General features: G+C 40.2%; 1 protein-coding gene across 1 annotated transcript in view; it reads left to right on the top strand.

Annotated features, from left to right (window-relative positions):
- Positions 1-25,488, top strand: part of clmpa (CXADR like membrane protein a) — a 135,959-nt gene that overhangs the window by 54,649 nt on the left and 55,822 nt on the right. The window lies entirely within an intron of this gene.

Raw genomic sequence — 25,488 nt, 5'->3', positions numbered from 1 at the left:
AAACTTGGATTAACGTCTTTGGTATGCAGTCTTCTACACACATTTTTATGAAATCTCTTATGGTAGTGGTATATTCATTTAGGTTGGCTGCTGAGTTCTTGAATTTGGACCAATCCACCGACTCCAAGCAGTCATGTAGGAACTTATCCCTTACCTCCGACCAGCACAGTATGACTCACTGTACCAGATCCTCACACTTCAGTTTCTGCTTGTAAGCCAGGAGAAGGAGTACAGCCTCATGTCTGAAATGCAGGCATGAAATGGTGCAATGGGTGTTTTTGATGGTTGTGTAGCAATGGTCCAGGCTGGTTGGTCTCTAGTGGGACAGGACACATGCTAGTGGCATTTTGGTAGCACATTGTTGAGGTTGGCCTGGTTGAAGTCACTGGCTATGATGAGCAAGACCTCAGGGGATTCTGTCTCAAGGCTATTTGTGGCAGTGTATATTTCATCAAGCATACTTTTCACTTTTACATGGGGTGTGATTTAAAGGGTAGCAGAAATAAACTCCCGGAACACCACCGGTACACATCATAGATGTAACACCATTACTCAATGTAATTGCAAATTCTAGTTCTGATAATTGTGATTTATTTTAAATGTGTATCTCAGTTATGAATGGGAATATCTCACCATCGAATAAATAAAAATCAGCACTTCTTATTAAGTTTAGTAGACTTTCTTAATTTATAAAAATATTCCAAATTCTATTCACTTATCCTTTTGATATTTATACTTGGTGAACCATGAGGAAGATTACTTGAATTTATATAACCCCTTTTACAGCCAGTGCATTGGTAAAGCATTTCAGAGCCAACTTAGAACTTTTGAAATGTTGCTAACATTACATAAGGAAATTGAGTACACCTGAATCTCACAAAAAGCAATGAGGTAAATGATCAGATTCTCTCTTTCAATGATTTTGGTTGAGGGTTAAACATTGGTCACAACATTGGTTGAAGAAGTTGACTACTCTTCTGGTCTCTAGGGTAGTGTTGCAGGATCTTATACATTCTTAGAGCGTTGAGAGGGCCTGAGATTAATAGTCATATGAAACGCAGGCTCCCTCAATAATCTGCTGACTGCCAAGATTGTGAGCTTAAAGTTTTAGTTAGGCCTTGAAATCATAATGCTTCATTGACATCATTATGTAATGGTTCCCTATACTGATTTGAGCATTAATTCAGAATTTTTTGCATTTTGATTGATATCTCCATGTTGCTTTGTGCTATTCCTGAGGAAGTTCCTTGTAAATTGATACTTCCTTTGTTTTTAACATTCCTTGAAAATAGTGAAATTCTAGACACTTGGAACTAAATGTGTTTTCTATGATGAATTCCCAACCGTTGCATGATGTAAATGGTATTTCTGTACAAACCTCTATTCTGAAATAGTTGGCTGCATTTATCTGCTTCTGAGAAGTAATGATTTTTGCAATAGGTTCTTCACTAATGTGGTTTGTACTCATTTGGCTAGAAATATTATTGCGAAACTTGAAATATTCCCAGTTTGCTCACGGTGGTAGTCAGCAATGCATTTATCTAGTGATGTAATTAAGTTATTTTGCTGTAAGTGTAGTTTCCCTGATACGCATAATGTTCATGTGGTAGACAATTGTCTGGATTTTGTGAAAATTTAGCATCTGGTCTTCTGTTTCTGGTTAGATGATATTTTTACTCCAAAGAGAAATTAAATAAGCTGTTCCACCAATCTGTAACTTTATTAACATCAATAAACTCAAACATGAAAGCACTCTGAGACTATGATTAATGTGGACTGTCAGAGACAAGAACATCATTTTGCAGGCTTTAAGAAAGGTGAACGCTGTGAGGCTGGAGCCTTTTTGTTCCTCTAGTAAACACATTCCAGGTTGAAGGAATTGAACTGGGGTCTAATTTCAGGATTTAACCTTCAATTGAGCTGACCTAAGTGCACTGAGTTCTTGTCATAAGCCTGTTGGAACTCCTAAACTCTACTCAAATTCACAATAATTTCCAAGACAAAAAAAACTCTGTTACCTATATAACCACAACAACAACTAATATTCACATATTGAATTTGTCATTATGAAATAGCCCAAGGCTCTTCACAAAAATGCAGTAAAACAAAATTTGACACTGAGCCACATCAGGAGATTTCCAAGGCTGAATTTTATGGGAAAAAGACTACTTTGACTCTAACCCCTCTCTCCAACTCATTTGAAGAGAAAAAGATCAGCCACAACTCCACACCATAATAGGGTGTGGATGCTGTATACGGTCTCTCTGCCAATTATATTGAGGGTCTGTTCTGTTGTCAGATCCTTTCATTGCCTCACAATGAATCTAAATAATTTCCTGTAAGAGTAGAAAATGCTTTTGGTTTGCATGTACAGGGCAGCTCTGAGGAATGTCAAATTCCAATGTGTTGTTTGTTTTTGCTCTGGAAGGACGGTACAGAACTCTTTTAAGAACGCTTATATGTACCTATCAAATTTTTAATGAATAAATTATATATTTGAAATAAAAGAAAGCAAGAGCAAAATTGATTGGGAAAAAGGCTCTCATTCGCTAGAGTTGCTGGTCAGAGCTCAGTTGTGGGCACTGCTTGGAAAGCCAAAAAGGGCCCAGGACCAAGGCCTTAAAGGAACCTGGACCCAACGAAGCTAGAGACATTGGACAGGGAAGGTTTGAGCATCTTAGGAAGGGTAAGGAGTGAATGTGCCAATGATACTCTCCTAAAATAGTTACCGTTTTCCTTCCTGACCTTGTAAATACATTTTAAAAAGAATAGGCTTCCCACTTTTACCCACTTGCTGAAGCCAACCATATAATGGCATGGGCAGCGTATTACAAAGCTGAATTGCTTCTTAATTATTGATTTATATATGCACTTCTTGTTTTGGCACTCACCCACCCCCTGTATTATGGAAAATAGCTTAGAAGTGAAATAATTCTACAGAGGCTGTTAACAAGTCACTTTATTTACACTTGAATGGTCCTTGACTGCAGTACTGCATCATACAAAGGCAGGCACCAGAGTGTCTGTGTATCTGGCACTCAAACATTTTATAACAAGGCTCCCCGACTGTACTAGATTAACAGTCCCAATCAGGGAACTCGTATTCTATGAGATGACTGACCTTGTTACAATCACGAGAAGAAGTAGTCACTGCAAAATGATGGCAGAGGCACATAAAATACAAGCTCAGATCAGATGACTAAAATGTGTCATGGTGTACCCTACAGGAGAAAAGTGGGTAGGGAGGTGGTGGTGATGGAGTTTAGGGGTAGAGTTCTAAAATTTTGGGCTTAGGCAACTGATTGCAGAGCCAGCAAATGTGGAGGAGATATAACCCCAAAAGGCCAGCATTAAAGGAGTGCAGAATCTCACATGGGAATGGGGCTGAAGGAGCTTATAGACATGATGGGATAGGGTGGGATGGAGGCATTTGAAACAGAGAATTTTAAAATCACGACATTGCTTGACCATTGAAATAAAATAAGTCAATGTACATAAGTGCTAAAAGAGATAAGGAGTTGCTGAAGGTTAGGGCATCAGCAGTTGGGTTTTGAATAGCCTCAAGTTATTGGAAGGCAGACTATGGGTGACCAGCCAGGATTGCATCAGAATAAATGAGTCTCAAAATATGGAAGAAGGTTTCAGCAACAGATGAGCTGAGACATTATATTGAAAGTGTATTTGGCTTATCATTAGAACCATCTACATCATATGCTTACTTTGTTGCATTATTTTGTTTAATTTAATAATAATCAACAGTAAGGACAGCATGGTGGCTCAGTGGTTAGCACTATGGCCTCATACAGCCAGGGACCTGGATTTGATTCCAGCCTCAGGCAACTGTCTGTGTGGAGTTTGCACATTCTGCCCGTGTCTGTGTGGTTTTCTCCCACAATCCAAAGATGTGCAGGTTAGGTGAATTGGTCATGCTAAATTGCCCATAGTGTTCAAGGACGTGTAGGTTAGAGCTAAATGTAGGGGAATAGGTTTGAGTTGGAGGGTCGGTCTGGACTTGAAGGGCCTGTTTCCATGCTATAGGGATTCTATGAGTTACAGCATTCCAAAAATCTTATCACTTAATCTATGATTTTTAAAGTTCATTCATGGGATGTGAGCATCATTGGTTTGGCCATTATTTACTGTCCATCCCTAATTAGCCTGTAGAAATTGATGGTGAGCTGCAGTCTTGAACAGCTACAGTTCTTGGGGTAGATACATCCACAATAGTGTTAAGAATGGAGTTCCAGGGTTTTGACCCAGTGTCAATTAAGAAAAGGCGATCTGTGGCTTGGAGGGCAAGTGTATTATGTTACTCGTTCAATCACAGCATTTATGGATTAAAAATGAAACATACTGGGAAAAGAATGAGTTGGTTTCATTTGTTATACAATAGTCTGAGGAAGCATGTTAAGCCATTGACAGAAATCCATCGAGGTAGTCAACTATTAATCATATGGATTTATTTCAATATATGTTTAATCAGCTACTTCATTTGGATATATGAGACTTTGGAAGATTATTTGGACAAAACTAACGTGAAAGGGTAGACAGTGCCATTCACCTGCTTTCTCGAAGTAATGATGCACATTTACCAGAAAGACTCCATTGAAATTCAACAGCAAATCTTCAATTCAGGTTAACTCAGACTATTCATGAATCACACCGAAACTTCAAATTACAGATATGACTAGGTAAAAACAATGACTGCAGATGCTGGAAACCACATTCTGGATTAGTGGTGCTGGAAGAGCACAGCAGTTCAGGCAGCATCCAAGGAGCAGTAAAATCGACGTTTCAGGCAAAAGCCCTTCATCAGGAATAAAGGCAGAAAGCCTGAAGCATGGAGAGATAAGCTAGAGGAGGCTGGGGGTGGGTAGAAAGTAGCATAGAGTACAATAGGTGAATGGGGGAGGGGATGAAGGTGATAGGTTGGGGGCAGGGGGAGGGTGGAGTGGATAGGTGGAAAAGAAGATAGGCAGGTAGGACAAGTCATGGGGACAGTGCTGAGCTGGAGGTTTGGTACTGGGGTGAGGTGGGGGAAGGGGAAATGAGGAAACTGTTGAAGCCCACATTGATGCCCTGAGGTTGAAGTGTTCCGAGGCGGAAGATGAGGCGTTCTTCCTCCAGGCGTCTGGTGGTGATGGAACGACGGTGAAGGAGGCCCAGGACCTCCATGTCCTCGGCAGAGTGGGAGGGGGAGTTGTAATGTTGGACCACAGGGCGGTGTGGTTGATTGGTGCGGGTGTCCCGGAAATGTTCCCTAAAGCGCTCTGCTAGGAGGCGTCCAGTCTCCCCAATGTAGAGGAGACTGCATTGGGAGCAACTGATAAAATAAATAATATCAGTGGATGTGCAGGTAAAACTTTGATGGATGCGGAAGGCTCCTTTAGGGCCTTGGATGGAGGTGAGGGAGGAGGTGTGGGCACAGGTTTTGCAATTCCTGCGGTGGCAGGGGAAGGTGCCAGGAAGGGAGGGTGGGTTGTAGGGGGGCGTGGACCTGACCAGGTAGTCATGGAGGGAACGGTCTTTGCAGAAGGTGGAAAGGGGTGGGGAGGGAAATATATCCCTGGTGGTGGGGTCTTTTTGGAGGTGGCGGAAATGTCGGCAGATGATTTGGTTTATGCGAAGGTTGGTAGGGTGGAAGGTGAGCATCAGGGGCGTTCTGTCCTTGTTACGGTTGGAGGGGTGGGGTCTGAGGGCGGAGGTGCAGGTTGTGGACGAGATGTGTTGGAGGGCATCTTTAACCATGTGGGAAGGGAAATTGCGGTCTCTAAAGAAGGAGGCCATCTGGTGTGTTCTGTGGTGGAACTGGTCCTCCTGGGAGCAGATATGGCAGAGGCGGAGGAATTGGGAATACAGGATGGCATTTTTGCAAGAGGTAGGGTGGGAAGAGATGTAATCCAGTTAGCTGTGGGAGTCGGTGGGTTTGTAAAAAATGTCAGTGTCAAGTCTGTGTTCATTAATGGAGATGGAGAGGTCCAGGAAGGGGATGGAGGTGTCAGAGATGGTCCAGGTAAATTTAAGGTCAGGGTGGAATGTGTTGATGAAGTTGATGAATTGCTCAACCTCCTTGTGGGAGCACGAGGTGGCGCCAATGCAGTCAGCAATGTAGCGGAGGAAGAGGTGGGGAGTGGTGCCGGTGTAATTACGGAAGATCAACTGTTCTACGTAGCCAACAAAGAGACAGGCATAGCTGGGGCCCATACGTGTGCTCATGGCTACTCCTTTGGTCTGGAGGAAGTGGGAGGATTCGAAGGAGAAATTGTTAAGGGTGAGGACCAGTTCGGCCAAACGAATGAGAGTGTCGGTGGAACAGTACTGTTGGGGACATCAGGAGAGGAAAAAAATGAGATTATCCAATAACCTGAAAAGCACTGATCAAGAACACTGTTAGATATTGGACAGCTGAGAGTAGCTTGCTACTCATGGGTGATTTTATCTCATTTACAGAAATGGTGAATCTGCTAAACCTAATAATATTTATGGTGTTTAATTCTAATAAGAGAGTTGGTGCTGAATAGAAATTTTGGAAATTACAGCACAGAAAGAAGCAATTAAGATCATCGTGACTGCTGTGGTGCTAATTTTCTCACAGTTGTTACCCACTTTTCTTTGTTCTTCTCCCAATCCCTTTATATAAATCATTTTTAAGGCTTGTCTTGTTGCATGGACTTGCCAGTTCCCTACACTGTGTGAGCTGCTGCTAATGGTAAAGGTTGCTGCCAACAACCTTTTTAAATGTAGGAAATCCGAGGCCATGTGTGGTCTGGTGTGGCAGAGGAGAATCTGACCTAAGTAGAAGAAAATCTTGTTGTTAACAAGATGTAATTCAATGCATGTTAGCAACTAGCTACTGGGTACATTGATGTGACAGACATTGTTACAGAGGCTTCGAGGAGAATGAGATGTTAGGTGCCTCTCCTCAAGAGCCCAAGCTGTTCTGCCAACTAATTCACATGATATCATCATAGCGGCTGGGACTTAGGGCACTCCTCAGCATTTCCCCCTTCTAGATTGTTTCAGACACATGTACAATGTCATTCTTCTCCCCCACCCGCCAAGATGTTTTCTCATTAAGATTACACATTTGTACATATAGTTACTTATACATCATCTCCACACTTCCTTACTATATATAACTTTACAATTCCAGATGATATGGGCTTCACTTTCTCCAGAATGGATTCTCTTTTGACTTAGAACACTGAAAGTTTGCTGAGTGGAGACCATTGACTTTTAATAGTCTTCCTGACAGTCTGAAGTGTGTAGGCCCCTTTCATCTCTTGTATTTCCTTCCTGGAAGATGTCTTTCCTGCTAAAACAGACAATTTCTTCTTTGCAGTATCTTGAATCCCTCCCTCGGATTTTGTTCTCCCTTTTTGGTGGAAGTTTCTACGGACCCGTATGCATCATTTCTTCAATTTGTGTCTCCAGGTTTCTATTCTTGATTTGCCTGGAGATTTGTAGTGAAGAATGCAATTTCTTTTTACTTCAATTTGTTAATTGATTTGGACTCTCTCCTCTGCCCGCAGTGATTACGTTATTGATGAAACCAACATGTTCATTTTCTCAGTTCCATTTCTGGATGATCATTCCTGTCTCGGTTTGATCTCTGTCACAGTTAGTAAGGATCATTCCTGGAAGGATAAGGAAATAAAATATTCTGCTTTAACTTACCTCTTCTAAGTCACTTGTCATCCAATGTCCGATTGAACCTCAATTTGTTCTCAAGTTGATTTGCACTCTGAGTTGAATCAGTAATACATGAATCAATTGGCTCAAATGAGGAATGCTGTTCATTGGTTTGCTCATTGGTGTTTTCCTCACACACCATGCTGCATCTTGCAGTCCGACTGCTCTTCGGTGTTGATATCTGTAAGGGCTGGCCATATTTGAAAGACACAAAATGGCTGACAAAGGATAGTCAGAATTAAAATGCCTGCTCCAGCATTTAGACACAGAATGGCTCACATGTGGTTAAAATTGAATTAAACTGCCTGCTTCAGCATTTAGGTGAAACACACTGGTACCTTTGAGCAGGGATTACTCCAAGGTGAACAGGAGTCCCCGCACAAACAGCCATCAGCGACAGTTTGATAAGAGGAAATCTTAGGATAGACACAAATGCACTAAACTACAACAAGTGATTGATTCCAGCCTCATTAATGAAATAATGTTGTCCCATTAGGTGAATGGAATAAGGACAATAAATCTCAGTCCATAAGACAGTTAGTCTAATTCATTGTGCAGTGGTGAAAACAACAGCTAAAGTTATTCTGTAGTAATCAGTTGCTTCTTTGAAGTTATTCACAATATTAAGAAGTAGGTTCCAGTTAAAGATTCTTCAGATAATCACAGAGAAATATTGCAATGCAATTATAGATACACGCACATATATATAACCAAAACATAATAGAAGCATTAAGGGAAAGCATTTAATCATAGATGTGAACATTAATTAGCCTTGGGAAACTTCTGCCTTATCATTAAAGGGATGCCTGACATAGCTGAAGAGTATTAATAATATAAGTAGCTATAGAACTTTTTAAATATAACTAACTTTGTAATAGAAATTAAATGAATCTTGTGGTAGTTAGCTAGAACCAACTGTCTTTCATTTTTTTATATATATATAATTGTGACAGTGGGAAAATACGAGGAATAACAGAATTTGATAGATATAGCACATGGAATACAATGAATGACAGAATTCAATCTATCCTAAGAGATAAGCAAGTCTGGAACATGTCCGAAGGGGTATAGCCAGTGACTTTGGAATGCAAATTAATAGGATGCATAGAACGATCCCAATGCCTGGAGATTACAAAGTCTGTAAACACCATGAGATCATGGGAACAGACGAATGTTCATAGTAGTGTGCACCATGGATTATGTGTTTCATAGGATAGAATAATGGGAAAGTCACAGTGACCATGTTGTATGTGATTATTGTAACACAAAATGTATAAAAATGCTATATTTCATTGTCAAAAGTCAGAGTGTCATTGATCTGTCTTCCAATCTGTGCCAAAGATTAAGGGAACAACTGCATTCTCATGTTGAGGCCAGATTTTGGGGAAATCTTTTCCCCTCTCCCTGCACAAACTGGTGATTGCTTGAATAACGACTGCCATGTGCTTGAATCCTGCTTGCCTCCTGAGTCTTAGTCCCCGGTCGGGAGGTTTCACTCTTACAATATCAGTGAAAAACACGTGCCAATCTAGTATTGTCACAGGTTCCTATCTCATTGGCAGCATGCGATAAATGTCATATACCAACATAGCAAAAGGGCTCTGAATTGTATTTGGCTTCCACAATAATTCTAGGGCGTACCAAGAAATATTCTACTGGATGCCCTTTGACTGGTTGTGCCTCAATCAACTGCTCCTTGACCTGTTGTTTCCTGACAAACCATTCCCTAACTTCATATAGTTTAACTCCTGTCTTTTGCAGAGGATTGAGGTCAAGCAGTATTTTTGTACACAAGTGTGAGACTACTTGGTTTTGCAGTATGTATAGATTTTCTGCCAGTTGGCATTCCTGATATGGGAGATCATACCTTTAATCCGAAGTGCTATGCTTCCTGGATGTTGTGGTTGCCTACTGTTGGCTGTGGACAGTGTTTTCTTAATTAGGCTCACTGTCTAATAATATAGTTAGACACACTCAGATGCCTGACTTGAAATTCATGTGATGATGGTTGACATAAATATCAGCCTACCAAATGTAAGGCCTGGGTCACCTATTTATCTGAGAAACACTTTAGATTTTTCTTCTGTTGCTGACTGTTCAACTTCAATAACTTCTTTCTGTGGGTTGCTACTTGATTTCTTGATTTTCTGAAACTGCATTTCATTTCTTCACATTTCCTAAAAGTAACCTGTTGTGTAACAGCTGAAGTTTCTACTTATACTTACTGGGCACTGTCTGTGCCTGTGAAGTTACTTTGTTGAACAGTGCTGAACAGGTCTCTGGTGCCTGTATATTCCCTGTACTTGTTTCTCATGTTGAGCTGCTTTAATAAAGTTTCCCTACTTTATTCACAGTTTATAAATGATTCCCTCTCCTTGAAATTTAAAAAGAACAATTTCCCGCCTTTTCAACTTAGAAACTGTGACATTCTTAAGGTCTGATTCCATGGCACATGGAATTTTATCCAGGAAGAAATGCTGATTAGCATCCTTGAGACACTACCTCTCTTTTGTCTTGGAAGTAAAGGGACCAGCTTAGAACCATACAGAGTTGATGCAAGGGGGATATTTCTCCTGTTGGAACAAATGGCCATAGTCTCAGGATATGGAGTAGGAGACTTAAGACTGAAATGAGGAAACATTTCTTCAGCCTGAGGATGGTCAACTTGTGGAATTTACTATCACAGAAAGCTGTGTAGGCCAGGTTACAAAATATTCAAGAAATAGATATATATTTAAATATTAAAGGCATCATGGGGTATGGTGAGAAAAGTGTGAATCTGATGCTGAAATAAATGATCAGCCATGATTATATTGAATGGCAAAACAGGCTCAAAGAGCTGAATAATCGACTCCTGTTCCTAGTTTCTATGTTTCTTTTTGAGGGAATGCCATAAGATTTCCAGAGGAAGTTATCAGACAATCCTGTTATAATTGCATCAGAAATTCCCTCATGTCTTTGAATTTAAAAATGTCTGTAATAAGGCCCAAGTACCTGTCAGATACTCTTGGGTATTTTGTTTTGAAAATTAAACTGTTTCATATGCAGATATTAAAAGAAAATGAAAGGATGCTTAACTCAGTGGACTGCTATTCACATATGTATGTGGATGGTAAAATTAATGAATGACATATTTGCTTGCTGACTTGATGGGAAATGGCTGCTTTGATGTTTCAGAATTCTTTGAAGAAATCAGCCTGAAGTCACGGAAGGCAAAGTTGTACCCAAACTAAGACATTTCAGTGTTACTTTTCTACTTTAATCGCTTGCATTCATGAGGGGCAATGTGGATCTCAAATATCCATGTAACAATTATTAAAATCTCAACTGAAATGTCCTGAGTAGGACACTAAAAGTTTGAATATTAGTACTTCTGAATAGTCTGAAACATTATGTATAGAAAGTATTCGTATTTATTTACTGGAAAGGACTTTCAGCTAATGGGATACTATGAGGAGCATTACCCACCAATGAGCAAAGGGTGAAGAAAATGCCTGAGAAGCTGTCGTAAGATGCTTGGAAGGTTACAGAGGTAGGGCAGGGTAAGTTTATGGAGAAGAATTCAGGCCTATATTGACCTTCCAGCTAAATAGGAGAAAGTGAAGTCTGCAGATGCTGGAGATTAGAGTTAAGAATGGGGTGCTGGAAAAGCACAGCAGATCAGGAAGCATCTGAGGAGCAGGGGAATCAGCGTTTTGGGCATAAGCCCTTCATCAGGAATGTGAGCCGGGGCTGAGAGATAAATGGGAGGGGCGTGGGGCTGGGGAGAAGGTAGCTGAGTGTGCGATAGGGAGATGAAGGTGGGGACAATGGTGATATGTTGGAGAGGAGGGCAGAGTGGATAGGTGGAGCAGAAGGAAGATGGACAGGTAGGACAGTTTATGAGGGTGGTGCCGAGTTGAAAGGTTGGATCTGGGATAAGGTGGAGGAGGGAAAATGAGGAAACTGGTGAAATCCACATAAATCACTTGTGGTTGGAGAGTCCCAAGGGGAAGATGAGGCATTCTTCCTCTAGGCGTCCGGTGGTTAGGGTTTGGCAATGGAGGAGGCCCAGCACCTTCATGTCCTTGGTGGAATGGGAGGGGGAGTTGAAGTGTTCGGCTACAGGGTGGTGGGATTGGTTGGTGCGGGTGTAACCAGAAATGTTCTCTGAAGCGCTCTGCAAGTAGATGTCCTGTCTCCCCTATGTAGAGGAGACCGCATTAGGAGCAACAGATCCAGTAAATGACATATGTGGATGTGCAGGTAAATCTCTGATGGATGTGGAAGGGTCTTTTGGGACCTTGGATAGAGTTGAGGGAAGAGGTGTGGGCGCAGGTATTGCAATCCTTGTGGAGGCAGGGGAAGGTACCAGGAGGAGAGGGTGGGTTGGTGGGTTGGGGGGTGGGGTGGACCTGACAAAAGAGTCGTGATGAGAATGGTCTTTAAGGAAGCACATCGGGGTGGGAAGGGAAATATATCTCTGATAGTAGGGTCCGTCTGTAGGTGGCGGAAATGGCGGAGGATGATGCAATGTATCCAGATGTTGATGGGGTGGAAGGTGAGGGCCAGGGGCTTTTGTCCTTGTTGCGATAGGAGGGGTGAGGTTCAAGGGCAGAGGTGCTAGAAGTGGATGAGATATGCTGGAGGGCATCATTGACCACACGGGAGGGGAAGTTGTGGTCCGTGAAGAAGGAGGCCATCCGTATGTTCTGTGGTAGAACCGGCCCTTGCAGGCACCACATCCTCCTACTGCCCCCTTGACCATGACCTCATCTCCCATCACCAAACCATTATCTTCCATCATGTTCTATCCTTCCGCTCCACCTATCCGCTCCACTCTCCTCTCTGACCTATCACCATTACCCCACCTTCATCTACCTATTGCACTCTCAGATACCTAACTCCCAGCCCCACCCCCCTCCCAATTTTCTCTCAGCCCTCATTCCTGAAGCCTCATTTTTATGCCCAAAACACAGAATCTCCTGCTCCTTGGATGTTGCCTGACCTGCTGTGGTTTTCCAGCACCACACTCTCAACGTCTGGCTAAATAGGGTCAGTATTGGAAATCTGACCCTAGTGGCAGAAAGTTGCACTCTTTCTGCTGCAAGGTCTAGCAGAAATTGTAGTGAAATGGGAAATGAATGTGTCAATGGTGACGATGATGATATAAATGATAGCAACATTAGCTGAGCAGAGAATGAAAAACAGGTAATGGAAGTTTGAGAAGGATACTGTTGAGAACTGTGTTCAGTATAATGAATATTTTAATGTTAATAAAAGGTTTACAGTCCTAAGAAAAACAAAAAAGCCTTACTTCAAGTTAAGGAATCTAAGTGAAACCACTAATAGCTTAAGCATAGACACCCAATGTCCCAGAAAACCTAAGGAGTACAGAATCCATGAAGGACAACCAATGGGCAGGAGAAACACAATTCATAGAATGATTGCTGCAAACCGAGGCAATGTTCTCTCAAAGCAGAACTCAAAAGGTTGGAAGAGATAAATATGATGATGAAATTGAATATATATAAAGCTGCAAGATTTTGAATGAGGTGGAATTTATGGTTATAACCACAAAAATCTCAGGCATTGGGCATAATGTCTTAGCATGGCTTGAGGTTTAGTTTAGAAAAGAAAATGATTGGAAAATGCAAGTTTTTACGCTATTGACAAAGGTGGAGCAGGATTAAGTGGAAAGATGGTGAGAGCATCCAGAGCAAAAGACAAAAGGAGTGCTGACATTCACAATGGAGAAGTGCTGAGGTTGTTGAGTCCGAGAGACTGGAAAAACCACAGTGGAAAATGAGGTATTGTTACCTCAGATTACTTTGAGCTTCATTGGAATATTGCATCATTGAACATTTCTCCAAAGGAAAGCAACATTATTTATTGAAATGGAAAACAGCTGTAAGACTGGGACATTCTTATGAACAAAGTGGAAGGGTGCTGCAAAGATGCCTCCCAGTTTGCATTTGGTCTGGTGTTTGTCCAGCATTGTTTGTTTTTATTTCAGACTTCTGGCATCTACAGTACTTTGCCTCCATCTCCTCAGCATCTTATATGTTTCAATAAGATCACCCTTCATTCTTCTATACTCTAATTCAACATTGGCCTTGCCAATGTAAAGAAAACTACATTGAGAGTTGAGAATGCAACAGACTAGATTGAAAGAAATATATAGCTATTTCACCTGGAAGGTACGTTTAGAGTCTTGCGCAGTGACAAGGGATGAGGTGAAAGGGCAACTTCTATAATTGCACTGGAAGGTGCCATGGGGGAGTGAGAAAGTGTTAGGAATGATGGAGGAGTGGATCAAGGTGTCATGAAGAGAATGATCTTTGTCAGATGCTGACAATGGAGGAGAGAGAAAGATGTGGGTTGGTGATAGAGTTGTACTGCAGGTGATGGAAATGGTAGAGGATGATAAGATGGATGCAGAGATTTAAGGGGTGGAAAGTGAGCACAATGTGAGCCCTTTCATTGTTCTAGGAAGGAGTGAGAACACAAATGTTGGGGTTTGGACATAAATACAGCTGAGGACCCAGTCCCATGATGGGGGTGGTGGGGGTGGTGATGGTGGTGGCCTTGGTTCAGGATAAAGAAGGACATGCCAGAGACACCCTGATGGATGGTGAAATCATCAGAATAGGTGCAAAGCAAACAGAGAAACTGGGCGAATACAATGGAAGAAAAGGAAGCAGAGTATGAAAAAGTCTAGTCCATTAAATATAGGAGACAGTGGGTTTGTAATGGATATTGGTGGATAGCCTATCCCCAGAAATGGAAACAGTGAAATCAACGAAGAATCAATGAATTCAGTGAAGGTGATAAAAGTATGGAAATTGGAAACAAAACTGATTATTTTTTCAAATTCTGGATGAGAGCAGGAAGCAGCACCAATGACAATTTATATATCGGAGAAAATTGTGGGAGGAAGCTGGATAGGACTGGAACCAAGAATAGTCCACACACCAAGAGACAGCCATAATTGGGACCCATGTGAGTATCTGAACCTTTGACTTGGAGAAATCTTTCAAAGTGAGAAAGAGCTCAGCCAGGTGAAGGTGGGTAGTGGTGAATGGGCTTATTCATATCTGTTTTCAAGGAAGAAGTGTAAAGCCTCAAGACCATTCTGATGGAGATAGGTTCTGAGAGGGGTTTGAGAGGATATATGATGAAAAGATAATTTTTACTAGTGGGGGAGTCTCAGCATAGGGACATAGTTGTAGAATAAGTGGATACTCATTGAATACTGAGATGTGAAGAAATTTCTTCTCCCAGGGCAGGAGTTAATGTATGGAATGCTCTGCACCAGAGAGTTGTGGAGTCTCAGTCACTGAAAGTATTTAAAGAGGAGGTAGATTGATTTTTGAAATATCAAGGAGTTAAGTGCTATGAGGAATTAGCACAAATGAGGAGTTGATGCTTGGGGTAGATCAGCCAATATAATATTGAATGGCAGAGAAAGCAACTGCCATTGAGACAGAAATGCCTGGAGAGCTAACATCTTGCTCTCTAAGAAATTATGAAACACTCTCTATCAAAGGTACCTTTTCATATGAAATATATTCACATTAAAGAGAAGGAAGATGACCCAGGAAGATCTTCAGCTGGAAGACGAAAGACACAGAAGAAGACAGTGGCTGTGTGATTTTGAAATTAAGTTGAAGTAATTTTAGTAAATGTCTTATTGGAACAGCATATTGTAAGAGAGTTGGAGGCAGATAATAAGCAGTTAAGAGAAAGGGGGCTTACAGTTGTGAATAGTTGCTTAATGTTCACTTTTAGAGTTAAAAATATAATTGATGTTATTTTCTTTAAATAGTAGAATTTGGGAGTTCTCTGTCACTCATATTTTAACAGATTATAAGGTGAGGTGAACTTTCTGTGTTTGTTTTAATTAACCTTCTTTGGAGAGGGTGCAAAGAAGATTTACCAAGATGCTGCCTGGACTGGAGGGCTTGCCTTATGAAGAAAGGTTGAATAAGCTCGGACTTTTCTCTCTGGAGAGAAGGAAGAGAGGAGACCTGATCGAGGTGTACAAAATAATGAGAGGAATAGATAGAGTCAATAGCCAGAGACTTTTCCCCAGGGCAGGATTGACTGGTACGAGAAGTCAAAGTTTGAAGATATTAGGAGGAAGGTACAAAGGAGACACCAGAGGCGGGTTCGTTGCGCAGAGAGTTGTGAATGCATGGAATGCGCTGCCAGCTGTAGTGGTGAAAGCAGAGTCCTTGGGACATTTAAGCAACTGCTGGACATGCACATGGATAGCAGTGAGTTGAGGGGTGCGTAGGTTAAGTTACTATATTTTACATTAGGATTAAATCTTGGCACAACATTGTGGGTCAAAGGGCCTGTTCTGTGCTGTACTTTTCTATGTTCTATGTCTGTGTTAACAAAGGGGTTCACCTCAGAGTTGTAACAGTTTGAAGAGCTAAATGGTCTACTCCTACTTTTGATTCTTGCATTCTTTTTTTTTATGTAATACTGTTACATTTCTGATCAATTGTGGCTTTGCAGGTCTGTTGGACATGCTATTTTAGCTTCAATATAGCTATTGCATTTTGCACCTCTGGTACAGCCAGGAATACATTCAGTATGAAAAGTCACAGTAAAAGAATAACTCTTTGTCCAATTTGTAGTGTACATAATGTTATGTAATATAAAGCTATTGGTCCAGATCGACTTTTGCTGTGAATGCAAGTAAAATGTGTTTGGACAGAGTCTAAATCAGTGGTCTCCAACATAAATAAAAACTATGGCCAGGTATCGACCATTTGTCCTTTCAAGTTTGCTCTGCCATTTGACTTGATCATGGCTGATCCTCTATCTCAATGCCATACTCCTTCTTTCTCTCCACAACCTTGTCGCTTTAATATCTAAAAATTTGGCAATCTCTTGTTTATATTCTTCAGTGACCTAGCCTCCACAGCTTTCTGTCGAGAAACCTTTTTAAACATAAGATTACTTTTTGAATTTGAGTGCACCCAAGGATTGACTCTGAAGAATGTATAGAAGAAACAGTTACAGAAAGGTTTGGAAAAAGTGTATGTTTTAAGTCTAATAACCTTCCTTTTTTGTTTTTTGTTTCAAAGCTTCAGCATCTGCAGTTCTTTTGTTTTATTTCAGAATAAACAGTTAATGTTTAGTGCTCTGTAAATTCTAAGTCAAAGTATATGATTTGATGTTTTATCCTCTACTCACAAAGTCTCAGTGTGACACCTGTGACTGCACATTATCTGCCACTGCTTTGAAGTCTTGGTTTGGTTTGTGCATGCTCAGTGTATTCAGTCCAACAAATGGCTATTTGTGAGGTGGATGGACATGATTACCGTTATTGGGCAGAACACTATCTTACAGAGGAATGGAGAGTCGAGCAAGCTTTAAAAGCATGGGACGATAGGAGTCAATATTTTTCTCTTTTTGTGACTCCCCAAAAAATGCTGCACCTTGATCTGACTGTCAGTTCAGTATCATTTTGTAGAGTAGTTGCCTCTGTATCAACTCCACTGCTTTATCAGTCAAATGGAATTTGGTAGCCAACCCACCACTTGAAGGAATCGATTTGAGACGAATGTGATGATTTGTTCCATTACAGCTAATTCCTAAAATCACCTGTTTAATTCCTTTCTTAAGTTCCTTAGACATACACAGGGGCTTTCTGGATGGAGCCATTTCTTTTGTCTTTGAATTTTACTAATATTTTTTCCAGACTCAGGAAGTGTTGCATTTTTTGTTTAATTGGAAGGACTGCACAGCTAGTTTCAATATAAATGCATTCATAGAAGTGATCAAATGCACTAAGTATTGATCCTTTTTCTGCATTTCACCATGCAGTTCATTCAGTATGGGACGTTTGTAAGAAACCTGAAGTCAAGTAATCACACATTGTCTGACAGCTCACTATACACATCATTCATTCCTTGAATTAAGAAAACTGACAATTACAGTCATCAGATCTAATAATCTTTGCAGGACCTTCCCTCAACTTATCCACCTCTCATCATGGAGGATTAGTACATTGTAGACAACATTGAGTTCATCCATTAAGGATTTAAACAAATGGTGCTGATGGGCTCTTGCTCAAATCCAATTTACAATCTTAACAACAACTGCCATTGAATGAGAAAAGCCTATACTTTGCTTGCTAGCACTTCTGATCGATTTTATAGTGGTAATTGACAAAACAGGGGAAATCAGAATCATTTCTGCAAAATACAACAAAGCCTGCAATTTCCAAGCATGGCTGGTGTACCTTCAGTTGTGATGGAAACCAATTTCTTGATGGGAATGCTTTTCTCAAGCATGTACCTTTTGAATTCATTGTTGATATCCTCACCATTGTTCTTTCTCTAAGAATCATTAGGAAGAGAAGATCCTCTTTATTATGTCTCTAAAAAAAGGTGCACAAAAACATTCTGCTGGGCTGTGTAGGTCATGTTGATGGATGAATTGAACTGTGTTGAGAAGCATCCACAATCCTTCAGGTCTTGCTCTAATTGCTGAAATATATCTTTGGACAAAGATTCCATTTGTCTTGATTTAGGGTGTAGGTTTGCTCGCTGAGCTGTAGGTTCGATATCCAGACGTTTCATTACCTGGCTAGGTAACATCATCAGTGGTGACCTCCAAGTGAAGCGAAGCTGTTGTCTCCTGCTTTTTATTTATATGTTTGTCCTGGATGGGGTTCCTGGGGTTTGTGGTGATGTCATTTCCTGTTCGTTTTCTGAGGGGTTGATAGATGGTATCTAGATCTATGTGTTTGTTTATGGCGTTGTGGTAACCCATGGACAAAACCAACGTCATCTACAAAATTCCATGCAAGGACTGCCACACACACTATGTAGGACAAACAGGAAGAAAGTTAGCCACCAGGATACACGAACACCAGCTAGCCACAAAAAGACACGACCCTCTCTCCCTCGTAGCCCGACACACGGATTGAAAAAAACCCACCATTTCGACTGGGACAACACATCTCTCCTGGGACAGGCTAAGCAAAGACATGCCAGAGAATTCCTAGAGGCCTGGCACTCCAACCACAACGCCATAAACAAACACATAGATCTAGATACCATTTATCAACCCCTCAGAAAACGAACAGGAAATGACATCACCACAAACCCCAGGAACCCATCCAGGACAAACATATAAATAAAAAGCAGGAGACAACAGCTTCGCTTCACTTGGAGGTCACCACTGATGATGTTACCTAGCCAGGTAATGAAACGTCTGGATATCAAACCTACAGCACAGCGAGCAAATCTATACCCTAAACCTGAACCTGATCTACAAACCTTCACAAACCTTGCAAAAATTAGTCTTGATACTATGGAATCACCAAGTGACATTATTCAGTTTTTGATGCTAAGGTTTTTGAATAAAAAGTCAGCAGCCACAGTCAGTTTTTAAAATTACTTTGCCATCTGTGAATGATTTCCTGTGCTTTGTCGTGGAATGGCAAATGCAAAGTGATGCTCCAAGCAGGCCTTACTTTTTGTTGCTGGTTACAAAACATGACTATTGAATAACGCCTTGAATTTTGAGTGCATTGTTGTGCATTCTAAATATCCCCTTTTACTTTACTTTCATGAAGTGTAAGGCCAATGCAATCATTTTTTTCTGTTGTGAACAGCAATTCATTTTTCCATTTCCATGGAGGTTGTACATTTTTGGTTTCTTTTTAGATGGTTCAGGTTCCTCACTCGATATTATTGCTTCACTTTGTAGTTTCTGATGTCACTCTGTTGGTGGTCATGCTGCTGGTAGGTCTCTGAATCTGTGCCTCTGGAACATCCGGGATGCTGCTGCTGCTTTCAAATGTGGAGGTACAGGAGGTCACTTCTGTGATTTTAAGGTCAGCTTATGTTGCTCAGATATTGGAGAGAGAGTGTGGCAGCATTCCCCATAATTTTTATTCATCCTGCATAGACCGATTAGACAAGGAGCTGATTAAAACAAAATGTGCAAGTCTGCAGAGAATGAGCAAAGGAGTGGGACTAACAGAGCTGCTTTTGCAGAAAGTCTGCATGGACACAATAGGCTGAAGAGCCTCCTATGTTTCCAGTACTGTACTTCATACATTAGTTCCTGATTTACTTCTTCATTTGTTTGCATTACTGCTACTTTACCATGTTGCAGGCAAGGATGCCATGAGGCATGGTACATTGGCGAGACCAAGTAGACACTATGACAATGGATGGATGGACACCGTGCAACAATCACCAGGCAAGAGTGTTCTCTCCCTGTTGGGGAACACATCAACGGTCCGGGTCATTCGGCCTAGGACCTTCGGGTGACCATCCTCCAAGGTGGATTTCGGGACAAGCAACAGCGCAGAATGGCCGAGCAAAAGCTGATAGCCAAGTTCGGTCACCATGGGAATGGTCTCAACCTGGACTTTGGGTTCATGTCACACTATAGCACCCACTGCATCTCACTCTCACACACACATACTCCATCACACACACACACACTCTTAACCAAGCCTACCCACATATACACACAGACTTTATCACATGCACTCACACCCACACACACACACACTCACATGCACACACTCACTCTGACTCTCTTACATGCACACACATAGGTTTATGGGATGAATTTGTTTTTTCTGATTTACGTTTTATTTTGCTCAAAAACTGCATGAATCCATGTAAATCCTACTTTAGAAATAGAACCAATGTAACTCAACACTGGGACACAGACAGGCCTGACACCTTAATGCATTGTCTGAGCTGAGGTGGCATGTATTGTTAGAAAAGCTAGATCTTCCTTGAGAATGTAATTTAAAAAAAGTTTTGGGATTTACATATCAAAGAACAGAAACCAAGATATTCCATTCTGATGGTGAAAGACTTGATCTAAAATTGTTTAATGTATCATCACATCGCTATGACACTGTACTCGTTTGTCTATAGATTTTGTGTCTTATGATCTTATTCTCCACAACCACCTGAGGAAGAAGCAGCGCTTTGAAAGCAAGTGCTTCCAAATAAACCTGTTGGACTATAACCTGGTGTTGTGTGATTTTCAACTTTGTCCACCCCAGTTCAATACTGGAACCTCAAAGTCATGGTTACCCTGTAATGGCAGTCCATCTAGACTAAATTGAAACACACTGCAAAAGCTAGCAAAGCCTTTTAAGAGCAGGCACTTCCCTCTAGCTGTGCAACTTCTGGAAGCAGAAACCATGCAGTGGCAAGGCAATTGACATGTGCATAGCAAGGAACCTTGGTGGGTGGTGAGATTGACGGTCAGGGACTTTGCGATTGACCAGTCGATCGTGATATATGTCCATGGGCCTAAATGATAGCAGAAACACATGGTAACTTAAAACTCAACTGAAGCAGATCAAAGTCAAAGGAGCTTGCAGGAAATGCTCGAAAGCCCCTCATTTACAATATTTTCCATTGTGACTAAACCCAAATATAGCTGCAGAGATCATTATTTTAATGATAATACTTGAAACTTCAATATTGCAGATTTAATTAATACTAATAAAGTTCTTACTGCTACATTTAAACTGACAATTTTTTTGAAAGATTCACATCCTTTAGAAAGATCCACATTCCTTTTATGAATTCATTGTCTATTAATTTGTCAGAAAAGGGAGGAGACTTTGACTCCTCCACAATGGCAGTGATTATTGGAATAGGATATGATTTTCCTTTGAGCTTTTAAATTGTATTTCATCTTCTTGACAGTCATCTCACCTTTCAACTGCCTAACATTGGTGTAATTTCAATAATTAGCATTCTGGAATTGCTGAATTCTACCATTTTTCTGTACATTCATAATATTACATTTAATTCGATCCTCCCTCTGGATAACATATAACATGTTTTTATTGGTTCTTTCCAATTATTTGAAGAGATATTAAATGACTTCGTGACCTTTCTATTTCTTTTGTTAATGGGCGTCTCCTGCAACATCAGTATGCTCCCAGTATCCACCCCTGTGCAAACTTTTCAAAGAGACAGTTTCTGGATGAATGAAAATTTAGTTTTCCTAGTATCTAACCATTGATGAAATTCAAGAATCTATAAATCAACACAAATTTGCAAAAAGCACAATCCCCACCCCACAGAGTCCTGGGAATACAGTATATAAAGCTACACTGGACTGGAACTGAAATCACTGAAAACTATGTAAGGTTTCAGGCATCAGAGTGACTCTTTCTGTTTGAATAAAGAGATCATGACTGCTGAATCGTAGAAGGAAAAGGATCTCCACTCATTTAGTTTTTACAATTGGTACGACAGTTATTGTAAATGAAGGGAACGTAACTGGCAGTACATTTCAGTCTTACATTACTTTCTAATTTCAATCATTTTATGATTTAACAAATTTAGTTGTTCATAAGCTACAATCACAAATACCCAATAGGTTCATTTATACAAATCGTTCATGTTATAATTATCATCAACTTCAATACACAAAGAGATGGAGTATTCATTCATATCACAAATGCATCCTTCAAATTTTATCAAAGGTTTATTCTGCATTATTTAAAAGTATATTACCAGAATTTACTGCAAACTGTAAATTCTAAAGAAGAGTCAGACAACACTTGAAATGTTAACTCTGTTTCTCTTTCCACAGATGTGGCCAGCACTTTCTGCTTTTATTGTAGATTGATGGCTGTTTTGATCATGCTTTGTATCAACTTACAATCAGAATCATGCTATATCAGTCCAATGCTGTATTTGCCTTGTACTTCAGATTAAAGTAGAACTCTTTTATACAGCTTACAAAAGATTTCTCTGAGATCAAGTGGAAGGAACACTAAATGATCATGAACCTATTCACAAGCATCAAATTCAAAACTGTATTTAAGCCTGAACTCAAAATCATCGTTATTCATCTAAAAGAATTGCATATGATCTATTTCAGACATTATAAAGCTGCTTTTTGAACTAGAGAGAAAAAGGAATTATTCAATAATTGGAATGAAGATCCATGACTGCCTGAGTTTGTGGCTCACAGATGTGAATTTTTAGTTGGCAACCACACATGCAAAAATCTGGCTGATTTTTCTGAACCTATTGCAGGGTGGTGAGCTAAATCTAAATCTGTAGCTGGGATTTTTCTGACCTGTATCTCACTCACCCATTGTATAAATCTGCTGAATTACCTGGAGAAAATTAGAGTTTTTCTTTAAAGTCTCACTTGAATATAGAATTATGGTGAATTCTATGAGTCATTGGTTTGAGACTAGCACAACTTATTTCACAAAGGACCTTATAATCATTGGATCAAGAATTTTTCACATTATCAGTCTGAGCTGAATTTCTACCCAGTCTGAGTATTTTGAGTTTTTTAAAAAAAATGTATTTCCAAATCAGTTTACAAATAATTGGATGAGTAATTGGTGATCCTGACCAGTCTATATAGAGTTCATAATTCAGGATGACAGGATTGCAGAGGCAGTATTGAACTTGTAGCCTTGTAGGTTTGGTAATTGAGATGAGAAAAAATGTACATTTGTACTTATTTTGAGATGTGCTGCTGCGGATTTCTTGGAGCTTTACACAAAGCATATTAACCAATTTCCTCATTGCTGTGTGGAGCAGCATCAGTGCATAGTTATGCAGTATATGTTCACAATGCCATTGAGTCTCATCCAAGGCAAAGAAGGAATAGCCCAAACTAGATGAGTTACACAAATATGAGTTCCCCTGATGATTAGCCAGTCCCAATCCTGTAAACAGCAAAGCATTATGGACAAGAAGGTTCCATCGCTATGTGAGGTGGGGCAGCAGTAAGACTGCTGTGACCCCGGGTAGATATGGGGCAAGCAGCCAGCAGTTCCATTTGAATAGTGACCTCTTTGGGAATTTTTGATCTGTGGATGCAAACAGGACCAGGCTCAGCTGTGATGCCCTGATGGCCACACTTGGATAGAAGTTACACAGGCCAGGCATCATATATTTTGCACCAGCCAGTGAGCAAGGAAGGGACGTAGGACAGATACTGGCAGAATTTTATAGAAAGGAGAACAATACCAATCTATCTATGCAATACAGTGATATGATATTTTTGCCCATATAATTGCAAATGACATATGATCACCCCACCCCTGAATTTAAAACAGAAATGATACAAGTGTACATTTGAGAACTTTCCAGTTTCTTCTGGCATATAAACCCATGTGTGTTTAATTATGTTTTGTGATTTAGCGAACATGCTATTCTGAGATGGATTTTCTTGTCATTGCTACATCTCGTAACAATACTTTAGGGGATTAAAAAGTGAGCAAAGAATGTGTGTTTGATTCAAGTAGTGATTCAAAAAGTGGGTTTAGACATGGGGTTTATGCAGGTCTGTTTTTAAGCATAATGCAACGTGTCCCCATCAACAGCCCTGTGCGAGGGAAGCTTGACCTCTTTTGGCTCAAAGCCATTCTTCTGCTCTCCAAAGAAAATAAAATATTTTATATCCCAGAACCAGATGTTGCAAGAAGCTGAAGCCTGCCTTTAGAATTGAGCAAAATTGCTTACATAGATCTTGAATGCTAAAAGAAACATTTCTCTTCCTTATTGGATGTTCATCTAACATTGAGTTGAAAATCTAATGTAGATCGACACAATTTATTGTCTGCGGTGAACATTTTAATTACTTTTGTGAAAACATTTAAAAGAGAGGAGTGTGGACTACAAAAGGAAACACCTGGAAGAAAGGGAGATAATTTCATTAGAACCAATAAACCAGGTATTATGATATAAACTGGAAAATATGTATAGATTATATAAATTTCATAACAAGTGGTGCACTTGGAGTATCATTTGCACATAATATTCAGCACAGCCTCTCTGCTTTGAGAGGTCTAGAACTCCCATTAGCTAAAGAAAAGTACTACTGGCATTGTTAGAAGTGCCAAATTCTTTTCCCAAATGTGTACAGAAAACTTTACATGTAAATACATTGTACAATTTTTTATAAGTTTCATCGCTCCTCCAGTGTTTCAAACATGGAAATCACTTCTGCTCCTGAATTATATGCACAGCATTATAGGAAAAACCAGCATATTTCTTTTTGGTGTTAATTCTGGTAGTGTGATGACAAAAAGGGATAACCTTCTCACCCTGGCATAGTGCCTGCATATCATTGTACCTGGTGTGTTGTGGTCATGTCATACTTATCTTGGCATTTTTTGCAATGGATCTAGTTGGTTTAACATGTGTCCTGGCATCAGACTCCATTGAATTAATATGGGAAGTTAACAAGTCCTCTAGATGCTATACGCCAAGTCAACCTCATCATAAAAGTTTTCCATCTGCATTTCTTTCATTCTAGCTCGCTATGATTCATTTGAATAAGTAAAGAGGAATGTTAAGTGGCTTCTTAATTTTTAACCTTTTGGTCCTGGGTAACATCTGAATGGGTGTACTTTTCAATTGATTTAATATCTGTCCTGCAATGCAATGCTCAAAACTACATAGAATATGACAACTGTAATCTCAACAAGTTCTTGAAAATTTAACAGTATCTCCTTGCTTTGTATTCTGTGCTCTAGATCCAAAACTAAGGACCCTGTCTTTGTTCTATGCCTTTAGCTATTTGTGTGGTCATTTCAATGAACATGAAGGTCCCTCTGCTCATCTACTCCATTTTAAAATATTATCATTCAACAAGCATTTCCGCTCTTTTGATTTATCTCTTTACAAACTAATTCTACCACATTTGCCTTGAGTCAAAGGTGAATCATTTGCCAAAGAATACTCAGCCCCAACCAGCTCCTTTGGCCACAGTGTTTATGTGCCTGGTCTAGTTATGTCTGTGAATACTCTCCATTTACTTGGAGGA

Source organism: Chiloscyllium plagiosum, unplaced genomic scaffold, assembly GCF_037043375.1.
Source record: "Chiloscyllium plagiosum isolate Xiang-an unplaced genomic scaffold, Cpla_swu_hap1 HiC_scaffold_29, whole genome shotgun sequence".
NCBI lineage: Eukaryota > Metazoa > Chordata > Chondrichthyes > Orectolobiformes > Hemiscylliidae > Chiloscyllium > Chiloscyllium plagiosum.
This window is presented reverse-complemented; position numbering and strand designations above follow the sequence as displayed.